Here is an 11,133-nt window from a genome sequence, read left to right on the forward strand (position 1 = left end):
CACCAGAGACATGTAAAAGACAAGTCTGACCTCTCCCCTCTCTGGGCCCCAAGTGACTGAGCCCCAGCTGAGGGAAGAAGTGCAACTGCCAACACCAGAGCCAAAGGGATACATTCTAATAACAAGTATATCACATAAGCATATTATGCAGATAAGACATCTTAATTATCTATGTTACCCAACTAATTCTGATTCATCCGCCACATTATAATGATGTATTTTGATATAGAAGCTAAAACCTAAATGTTTACATTGAAATGTATTGATGAGTATCAGGGAATGTGCTGGAAATATTTAAAGGTTGTGCTTTTCTATCAACTCATTTCTGTGTTCTATTCAGTAGCTGTAATTTGGCAGTACGCTCACACCTTTGTTTTGAGAACGAAAGATATGTCTGTTTCAAGGTCTCAGCTTAATAAAAATAATCCTCATGAGGAATTTGTCTGTCACATGTTATGTACCAGTATTGGTTGGTCACATGAATTAAACAAATCTGTAATGATGAATTAATTATGCTAAATCATGCAAATATAACTTGTGGGTGATAGCCATATATAAGACAACTGTTGGGACTGCCCCAGCAGAGCTTCTGATTGACATGTGTACTATGGTGCATTGAGTTAGTTGGAACCTCTCCACTGTGCTGATAATAAAGGATGATTCGTTTAAGATTGACTTTGAGTGTCCCTGGTGGTAATTTCCACAACATGTGTAAGAATTTCCACAACAGGTGCTTCAACAAAGTACTGAGTAAAGGGTCTGAATACCTATCTAAATGTGAGATTTCAGTGTTCATTTTTTTAAATTTAGCAAATATTTCCCCAAAACTATTTTTGCTTTGTCATTATAGGGTGTTGTGGGTAGGTTGATGAGGGGAAAAAACGATTTAATCAATTTTAGAATAAGGCTGTAATGTAAAAAAATGTGGAAAAAGTCAAAGGGTCTGAATACTTTCCGAATGCACTGTATATGTAAAGGCCACTGTTGTGACACTGACTTAATTGGTGGTGATGTCTCCCACCTTCAGCTACATTTCATGCATCACCATCAGCATTGTGTCCATGTGACATTTTACCTGCTACACCAGAAACCAACCAAATCAACTTTATTTCTCATTATTTCAATTCAGAAGATAGAATGAATGCGCACGTCAGCCATTGAGAATTGAACCTCTGTTGAATTGCAGTAAAATAACATTTTATTGTCACATGCTTCGTAAAACAACAGCTGAGGACTAACAGTGAAATGCAAAATCAGTTTTGTTGTGACCAGGTAGGGGTGGTATACAGAATATAGCCCATAATATGACAAGAACAGCTCAAATAAGCAAAGAGAAATGACAGTTCATCATTACACTAACACATGAAGGTCAGTCATTCCGGAAAATGTTAAGAATTTTGAAAGTTTGTTCAAGTGCAGTCGCAAAAACCATCAAGGGCTATGATGAAACTGTCTCTCTCGAGGACCGCCACAGGAAAGGAACACCCAGAGTTACCTCTGCTGCAGAGGATAAGTTCATTAGAGTTACCAGCCTCAGAAATTGAAGCCCAAATAAATGCTTCACAGAGTTCAAGTAACAGACACATCTCAACATCAACTGTTCAGAGGAGACTCCGTGAATCAGGTCATCATGGTTGAATTGCTGATGAGTCCAAATTTTAGCTTTTTAGTTCCAACCGCTGTGTCTTTGTGAGACACAGAGTAGGTGAACAGATGATCTCTGCATGTATGGTTCCCACCGTGAAGCATGGAGGGGGAGGTGTGATTGTGTGGCGGTGCTTTGCTTGTCACACTGTCAGTGGTTTATTTAGAATTCAAGGCAAACTTAACCAGCATGGCTACCACAGCATTCTGTAGCGATACGCCATTCCATCTGGTTCGCGTTTAGTGGGACTGTCATTTGTTTTTCATAGGAAAATGACCCGACACACCTCCAGGCTGTGTAAGGGCTATTTGACAAAGAAGGAAAGTGATGGAGTGCTACATCAGATGACCTGGCATCCACAATCACCTGACCTCAACCCAATTGAGATGGTTTGGGATGAGTTGGACTGCAGAGTGAAGGAAAAGCAGCCAACAAGTGCTCAGCATATGTGGGAACTCCTTCAAGACTGTTGGAAAAACATTCCTGGTGAAGCTGGTTGAGAGAATGCCAAGAGTGTCCAAAGCTGTCATCAAAGCAAATGTGGCTACTTTGAAGAATCTAAAATGTAAAATATATTTTGATTTTATTAACCCTTCGTTGATTACTACATGATTACTACATGATTACTACATGATTCCATATGTGTTATTTCATAGTGTTGATGTCTTCACTATTATTCTACAATGTAGAAAATAGTAAAAAATAAAGATTAACCCTTGAATGAGTAGGTGTGTCCAAACTTTTGACTGGTACTGTGTATATGTACCAGTACCGTCTCATTACTATCCACGAGAATCTGAATAGGTCAGATCAGCTTTGCAAAGAATAACTTCACTCAGACCCCCTCTCACCCACAGAGGGGGAGGAAAGAACTAGGTGGGATTAATAACACGTCCTGTCGTAAATCAATGAGAGAAGATGCAGGCCTCCCTCTCCAATATTCACCAAAGGAATGTCCTTTGTTTCAAGATACTTTTTCCTGTCGAAACTCTAACACGTTCAAAAGCAACTACTGGAACAATATTTCTAACATTGAACGTGGGGAATGGTCAGAGGTGATCTACAGAACACTAATGACATTTTGTTTTGTGATGTCACTAAAAATGTTACGAAGGAAATACTGTAACTTGGATAGTAGAGTCGTGGCCAAAAGTTTTGAAAATGACACAAATATTCATTTTCACAAAGTTTGCTGCTTCAGTGTCTTTAGATATTTTTGTCAGATGTGAATACTGAAGTATAATTATAAGCATTTCATAAGTGTCAAAGGCTTTTGTTGACAATTACATGAAGTTGATGCAAAGAGTCAATATCTGCAGTGTTGACCCTTCTTTTTCAAGACCTCTGCATTCCGTCCTGGCATGCTGTCAATTAACTTCTGGGCCACATCCTGACTGATGACAGCCCATTCTTGCATAATAAATGCTTGGAGTTTCTCAGAATTTGTGGGTTTTTGTTTGTCCACCCGCCTCTTGAGGATTGACCACAAGTTCTCAATGGGATTAAGGTCTGGGGAGTTTCCTGGCCATGGACCCAAAATACCGATGTTTTGTTCCCCGAGCCACTTAGTTATCACATTTGCCTTATGGCAAGGTGCTCCATCATGCTGGAAAAGGTATTGTTCATCACCAAACTGTTCCTGGATGGTTGGGAGAAGTTGCTCTCAGAGGATGTGTGGTACCATTCTTTATTCATGGCTGTGTTCTTAGGCAAAATTGTGAGTGAGCCCACTCCCTTGGCTGAGAAGCAACCCCACACATGAATGGTCTCAGGATGCTTTACTGTTGGCATGACACAGGACTGATGGTAGCGCTCATCTTGTCATCTCTGGACAAGCTTTTTACCGGATGCCCCAAACAATCGGAAAGGGTATTCATCAGAGAAAATTACTTTACCCCAGTCCTCAGCAGTCCAATCCCTGTACCTTTTGCAGAATATCAGTCTGTCCCTGATGTTTTTCCTGGAGAGAAGTGGCTTCTTTGCTGCCCTTCTTGACACCAGGCCATCCTCCAAAAGTCTTCGCCTCACTGTGCATGCAGATGCACTCACACCTGCCTGCTGCCATTCCTGAGCAAGCTCTGTACTGGTGGTGCCCTGATCCCGCAGCTAAATCAACTTTAGGAGATGTTCCTGGCGCTTGCTGGATTTTCTTGGGTGCCCTGAAGCCTTCTTCACAACAATTGAACCGCTCTCCTTGAAGTTCTTGTTGATCCGATAAATGGTTGATTTAGGTGCAATCTTACTGGCAGCAATATCCTTGCCTGTGAAGCCCTTTTTGTGAAAAGCAATGAAGACGGCATGTGTTTCCTTGCAGGTAACCATGGTTTACAGAGGAAGAACAATGATTCCAAGCACCACCCTCCTTTTGAAGCTTGCAGTCTGTTATTCGAACTCAATCAGCATGACAGAGTGATCTCCAGCCTTGTCCTTGTCAACACTCACACCTGTGTTAACGTGAGAATCACTGACATGATGTCAGCTAGTCTTTTTGTGGCAGGGCTGAAATGCAGTGGACATTTTTTGGGGGGATTCAGTTAATTTGCATGGCAAAGAGTGGCTTTGCAATTAATTGCAATTCATCTGATCACTCTTCATAACATTCTGGAGTATATGCAAATTGCCATCATACAAACTGAGGCAGCAGACTTTGTGAAAATTAATATTTGAGTCATTCTCAAAACTTTTGGCCACGACTGTATACCCACAACATGTACAGTTGAAGTCGGAAGTTTACATACACTTAGGTTGGAGTCATTAAAACTAGTTTTTAAACCACTCCACAAATTTGTTGTTAACAAACTATAGTTTTGGCAAGTCGGTTAGGACATCAACTTCGTGCATGACCCAAGTCATTTTTCCCACAATTGTTTAAAGACAGATTATTTCACTTATAATTCACTGTATCACAATTCCAGTGGGTCAGAATTTTACATACACTAAGTTGACTGTGCCTTTAAACAGCTCGGAAAATTCCAGAAAATTATGTCATGGCTTTAAAAGCTTCTGATAAGCTAATTGACATAATTTGAGTCAATTGGAGTTGTACCTGTGGATGTATTTCAAGGCCTGCCTTCAAACTCAGTGCCTCTTTGCTTGACATCATGGGAAAATCAAAAGAAATCAGCCAAGACCTCATAAAATAATTGTAGACCTCCACAAGTCTGGTTCATCCTTGGGAGCAATTTCCAAACACCTGAAGGTACCACTTTCATATGTACAAACAATAGTATGCAAGTATAAACACCTTGGGACCAAGCAGCCGTCATACTGTGTTCTGTCCCCTAGAGATGAACGTACTTTGGTGTGAAAAGTGCAAATCAATCCCAGAACAACAGCAAAGGACCTTGTGAAGATGCTGGAGGATACCGGTACAAAAGTATCTTTATCCACAGTAAAACGAGTCCTATATCGACATAACCTGAAAGGCTGCTCAGCAAGGAAGAAGCCACTGCTCCAAAACCACCATAAAAAAGCCAGACTATGGTTTGCAACTGCACATGGGGACAAAGGTTGTACTTTTTGAAGAAATGTCCTCTGGTCTGATGAAACAAAAATTAGAACTGTTTGGCCATAATAACCATCATTATGTTTGGAGGAAAAAGGGGGATGCTTGCAAGCCGAAGAACACCATCCCAACCATTAAGCACGGGGGTGGAAGCATCATGTTGTGGGGGTGCTTTACTGCAGGAGGGACTGGTGCACTTCCCAAAATAGATGGCATCATGAGGCAGGACAATTTTGTGGATATATTGAAGCAACATCTCAAGACATCAGTCAGGAAGTTAAAGCTTGGTCGCAAATGGGTCTTCCAAATGGACAATGACCCCAAGCATACTTCCAAAGTATTGTCACAATGGCTTAAGGACAACAAAGTCAAGGTATTGGAGTGGCCATCACAAAGCCCTGACCACAATCCTATAGAAATTTGTGGGCAGAACTGAAAAACGTGTGCGAGCAAGGAGGCCTACAATCCTGACTCAGTTACACCAGCTCTGTCAGTAGTAATTGGCCAAAATTCACCCAACTTATTGTGGGAAGCTTGTGGAAGGCTACCCGAAACGTTTGACTCAAATTAAACAATTTAAAGGCAATGCTACCAAATACTAACTGAGTGTATGTAAACCTCTGACCCACTTTGAATGTGATGAAAGAAATAAAAGCTGAAATAAATAATTCTCTCTACTATTATTCTGGCATTTCACATTATTTAAATAAAGTGGTTATCCTAACTGACCTAAGACAGGGAATTTTTACTAAGATTAAATGTCAGGACAAACGGCTCATTAGCTGTCCCAAGTAAGGTATCTTTGAAAGAAAATGTAAGTAGTACTGTCCTACTACTCTGCTCAAACCATCGTATTACGCTACTCTCATAAACCCACTGGGAACCTATCTTCAAAGAAGCATCTTCAGGAGCGAATGGATGGAAAATAAACTCTGTAGTTCTGTTCAGGACTACACGACAATCACCAGATACCGGACAACTACAAATAAGGACAACAGTATGAGACTTGACGGAACCATTTTGGACAATCAGAGCCTTACAAGTGTGCCGCGAAAAGGCCCAAATCCCTTTCCAAGCCAGCCCCGTCCACCGAGAGGGACCCGGCGAACCAAGACATTTCACGTAGCGAGCGATTACAGCTGTGAGTCTTTCTGGGTAAGTCTCTAAGAGCTTTCCACACCTGGATTGCGCAAGGTTACTGGTTCGAATACAGGAGCCATCAAGGTGAAAAATCTGTAGAACATATTTTTTCAATTATTATTATTTTCAAAATTCTTCAAGCTCTGTCAAATTGGTTGTTGATCATTGCTAGATGACCATTTTCAGGTCTTGCTAGAGATTTTCAACAGATTGAAGTTAAAACTGTACCTCGGCCACTCAAGAACATCCACTGTCATCTTGGTAAGCAACTCCAGTATAGATTCGGTCATGTGTTTTAGGTTATTGTCCTGCTGAAAGGTGAATTAATCTCCCAGTGTCTGGTGGAAAGCAGACTGAACCAGGTCTTCCTCTAGGATTTTGCCTGTGCTTAGCTCCATTACGTTTATTTTTTAACCTGAAAAACTTGCCAGTTCTTAACAATTACAAGTATAGCCATGACATGCTTCAGCCACCACTATTCTTGAAAATACGGAGAGTGGTTCCCAGTAATGTGTTGGATTTGCCCCAAACCTAACGCCAATTCTTTGCAGTTTTACTTCAAATCAAATAACATTTTATTGGTCACATACACTTGGTTAGCAGATGTTATTGGAAGTGTAGCAATAACATATAAATACATACATTAGTGCCTTATTGCAAACAGGATGCGTGTTTTATTCTATATATACACAATCCATGTCTAATGGCATAAAAATACTTCTTTAACCTGTTTCCCCTCCTTCATCTACACTGATTGAAGTGAATTAAGGTGTCATCAATAAGGGATCCTAGCTTTCACCTGGATTCACCTGGTCAGTCTATGTCATGGAAAGAGCATGTGTTTCGTACACTCAGTGTATATTGGCCATGGTCTCACCTGAGAGAGAGAAGGTAGGTAATATTTAAACTCACTGTAAATGTATATTATTTCTCAAGTATACTAAAACTATTTGTAACAAGCTTAATGTCTGCCATTCTATATGAACAAAAGTTTCCTACCAAACCCTTTGCGCTGATGTTTCTGGAGATACTCTTGCTTGGTTGGTAGTGGGGCAGGGGGGATGAGTCTGAGTCTGTGGGGGTTGTTGCACTGTGGGAAATAATACATTTTTCTTGCTTCAATAGTACACGGTACAATGCAATGTCATATTCCCTTGTAACTTTCACTATATCCTGTGCACATGCAGGCAGTGTGCTGATCAGGCAAACATAGCTAACTATTTTGGTCGATTACCAACAAAATAATTATTGAATCACAAAGTATAACAGAAAATGCATACAGTATTTCTTACCTCTCAGTGTTAAGGTTTGCACAACCACAACTTGCACAGCCTCAGGTTCCCTCAAAATCAAACTGTCTCCGCAAGTATCTCCCTGAGAAATACATGTTTGTGTGATGTTACTGTGCCGAATGTTATAGCTAGATGCATTTTGGGGGTTGGTCTCTGGGCCGAAAATGCTGTCGACCACCTAGCTAGCTAGCATTATCATCTACAAACAAAACACACTAAGTTATCATGTTAACAATATGCATATCTAGCTTTAGCTAGGTAACGTTAGCTAGTTGAAATAAAGGCTTTAGGCATCTTGTGGGGTTTATGCAGTGTAGCTACATGATGCTATCATTAGATTCCTTTCAGGTCAATACAGTTCAAATACAGATGTTAGCTAGCTAAATAGCTCTTGTTAGCTAGCTTGAACATCGAACACACTAAGGTTAGGAGCTAACGTAGCTAGCAGGCTAAAAACACTACCCAACACTTACCTAACGTTACCTTTCAAAATTAATTGGTTTCTGGATTGGTCATGAGCTTCTTTTTCTCTTCTGGGGTCGAGTTGATTCAGATCCAAGAAACCAAGAATGATGCTTGTTGGCTTTGTCTGCTCTGTTGGCTTCATCTTGTTTCTGGCAGCTGTAATGTTAGGTTGCAAGTGACTATCACTTCCTCTCTAGCTTCGGGGTAGCAGAGGCATTCGAGTATGCAAGATTAGTGCAAAGACCCACCTTGCCCAGAAGGCCAGCCCAAGGCTGCCATTATCACTCCTGGAGATATCAGGAGTCCTCTAGCTATGGATTGAAGAACACTCCCAATGCACTCCCAACACTCTAAACACACTCTGAAAACCTCTATCAGATTTCACATTCAGTCAGGACAAATCAAAATCAAAAAGTCAGGAGAAACTATACTAAAAGAAATATAGACGCAACATACAACAATTTCAACAATTTTACTGACTTACAGTTCATATAAGGAAATCAGTCAATTGAAATACATTTATTAGGCCCTAATTTCTGGATTTCACATAACTGGGAATACAGATATACATCGGTTGGTCACAGATACCTTAAAAAAACAGTAGGGGAGTGTATCAGAAACCCAGTCAGTATCTGGTGTGACCACCATTTGCCTCATAGAGCGTGACACATCTCCTTGGCACCGAGTTGATCAGGTTGTTGATTGTGACCTGTGGAATGTTTTCCCACTCCTCTTCAACGGCTGTGCGAAGTTGCTAGATATTGGCGGGAACTGGAATATGCTGTTGTACCCGTTGAACGATAGCATCCCAAACATGCTTAATGGGTGACATGTATGGTGAGTCTGCAGGCCATGGAAGAACTGGGACATTTTCAGTTTCCAGGAGTTGTGTACAGATCCTTGTGACATGGGGTTGTGCTCTATCATGCTGAAACATGACGTGATGAATGTCACGACAATGGGCCTCAGGATCTTGTCACTGTATCTCAATGCATTTCCAATTGCAATAGATAAAATGTATTTGGGTTCTTGTCCATAGCTTATGCCTGCCCATTCCATAACCACACCGCCACCATGGAGCACTCTGTTCACAACATTGATATGAGCAAACCGCTCATCCACAAAACGACATACACATGGTCTGCAGTTGTGAGGCCGGTTGGATGTACTACTAAATTCTCTAAAATAACATTGGAGGTGGCTTATGGTACAGAAAATAACACTCAATTATCTGGCAATAGCTCTGGTGGACATTCCTGTAGTCAGCATGCCAATTGACATCTGTGGAATTGTATTGTTTGACAAAACGGCACATTCTAGAGTGGCCTTTTATTGTCCCCAGCACAAGGTGCACCTGTTTAATGATCATGCTGTTGAATTACATTCTTGATATTCCACACCTGGCAGGTGGATGGATTATCTTGGCAAAGGAGAAATGCTCACTAACAGCGATGTAAACACATTTGTGCCCTGAATTTGAAAGAAATAAGATTTTTGTGCATATGGAATATTTATGGGATCTTTTACTTAAGCTCATGAAACACGGGACCAACACTTTACATGTTTTGTTTTTATTTTTGTTCAGTATACTTGAGAGTTAGGTGAGAGTAACATTTAAAGCTTGGTCTCCCATGACAACTCTTTGGAGAGCCACCTGCCTGGAGCGAGAGCACAGATGCTTTGCCTGGCTGACCACTGGCAGCACACAGGAAGGGGGCAGAGTAGCTTTCAAACCCCCGTGGGGGCAACCACAGAGTGGAGAGATGGCGGGGGTGGGGGATTTGTCCATTAGACAAAAAGGTGAGCTGTCAACGATGACCATAGAGAGAGCACAAAGTACTGTCTTTACCCTGTCAATGTCTCAAAGCTAGAAATCTGGTATGACAGGATAAGAAAAGATGAAACTATGACAGCAGTGTTGACATGTTTGATAGGATAAGATGAGCTGAGTTTTTTTGTAAGTGTTTAAAGATAATTTTTGCAATAGAAAAGCACTACGCATGCATGTAATTGATGTGTGTAGCCTACAGAAAATTATTTGATAGAGGATGCTATTGCGTTTCCATCTGTTCCATTATGATTAGCAATGCATAACCTGTTATGGCTAGGGGGCAGTATTTTCACGGCTGGATAAAAAACGTACCCGATTTAATCTGGTTACTACTCCTGCCCAGTAACTAGAATATGCATATAATTATTGGCTTTGGATAGAAAACACTCCAAAGTTTCTAAAACTTTTTGAATGGTGTCTGTGAGTATAACAGAACTCAAATGGCAGGTCAAAACCTGAGAGATTCCTTTACAGGAAGTGGCCTGTCTGACCATTTCTTGAACTTCTTTGTGACATTATATGCTAGCTTGAAAAATGGGTGTCTGATTATTTCTGGCTTGGTACTCTGCTGACATAATCTAATGTTTTGCTTTCGCTGTAAAGCCTTTTTGAAATCGGACAGTGTGGTTAGATAAAGGAGAGTCTTGTCTTTAAAATGGTGTAAAATAGTCATATGTTTGAAAAATGGAAGTTTGGTTTTTTTTGAGGAATTTGTAATTCGCGCCACGCCTATCATTGGATATTGGAGCAGGTGTTCCGCTAGCGGAACGTCTAGATGTAAGAGGATAAAGTGCATATTCTGCACCACTGACAGCAATTACATTTTATAATGTGCCAAATATGTTCCAAAGATAACATGTGGTATATTAATAAATAAGTATATTTAATTGAATCAATTCTGACACATCATTAACAGTACTTTCAGAAACATTTCATTTTTGACAGATTTATTTATATATTTTTTGTTCTCAATGGATCTGACTTGATTTATCCGACACTGAGAAATCCGATATTCTTATGCCATGGCACTTACTATCACACTAACACTGTCTCTTTCTCCACAGTATATTGACCAGTACATTTCTTACCTACCCCATCTTTGAATGGTTGGTTCCCAACCAGAGTTAAAGTAGGCCCTGCTTGCTGAGTGAGTAATGTACTGCCTTTAAAATCCTCCATTTTGATATAGGTTGATATTAATCAGGCTTCATTCTGTGAATACGAACACAATAAGACGTGACATTATCAGCATTCA

General features: G+C 40.5%; 1 long non-coding RNA gene across 1 annotated transcript; it reads right to left on the bottom strand.

Moving 5' to 3' along the window:
* Nucleotides 1-1,180: 1,180 nt before the first annotated feature.
* On the bottom strand, nucleotides 1,181-8,365 carry LOC106603609 (uncharacterized). The gene is made up of 4 exons (XR_001328448.2): nucleotides 8,056-8,365; nucleotides 7,583-7,664; nucleotides 7,290-7,380; nucleotides 1,181-7,167 (listed from the first exon to the last, which is right to left on the bottom strand). It is a non-coding gene; the product is annotated as an uncharacterized LOC106603609 (long non-coding RNA).
* Nucleotides 8,366-11,133: the final 2,768 nt, after the last annotated feature.

Source organism: Salmo salar, chromosome 04 (genome assembly GCF_965601325.2).
Source record: "Salmo salar chromosome 04, fSalSal1, whole genome shotgun sequence".
Taxonomy (NCBI): Eukaryota; Metazoa; Chordata; class Actinopteri; order Salmoniformes; family Salmonidae; genus Salmo; species Salmo salar.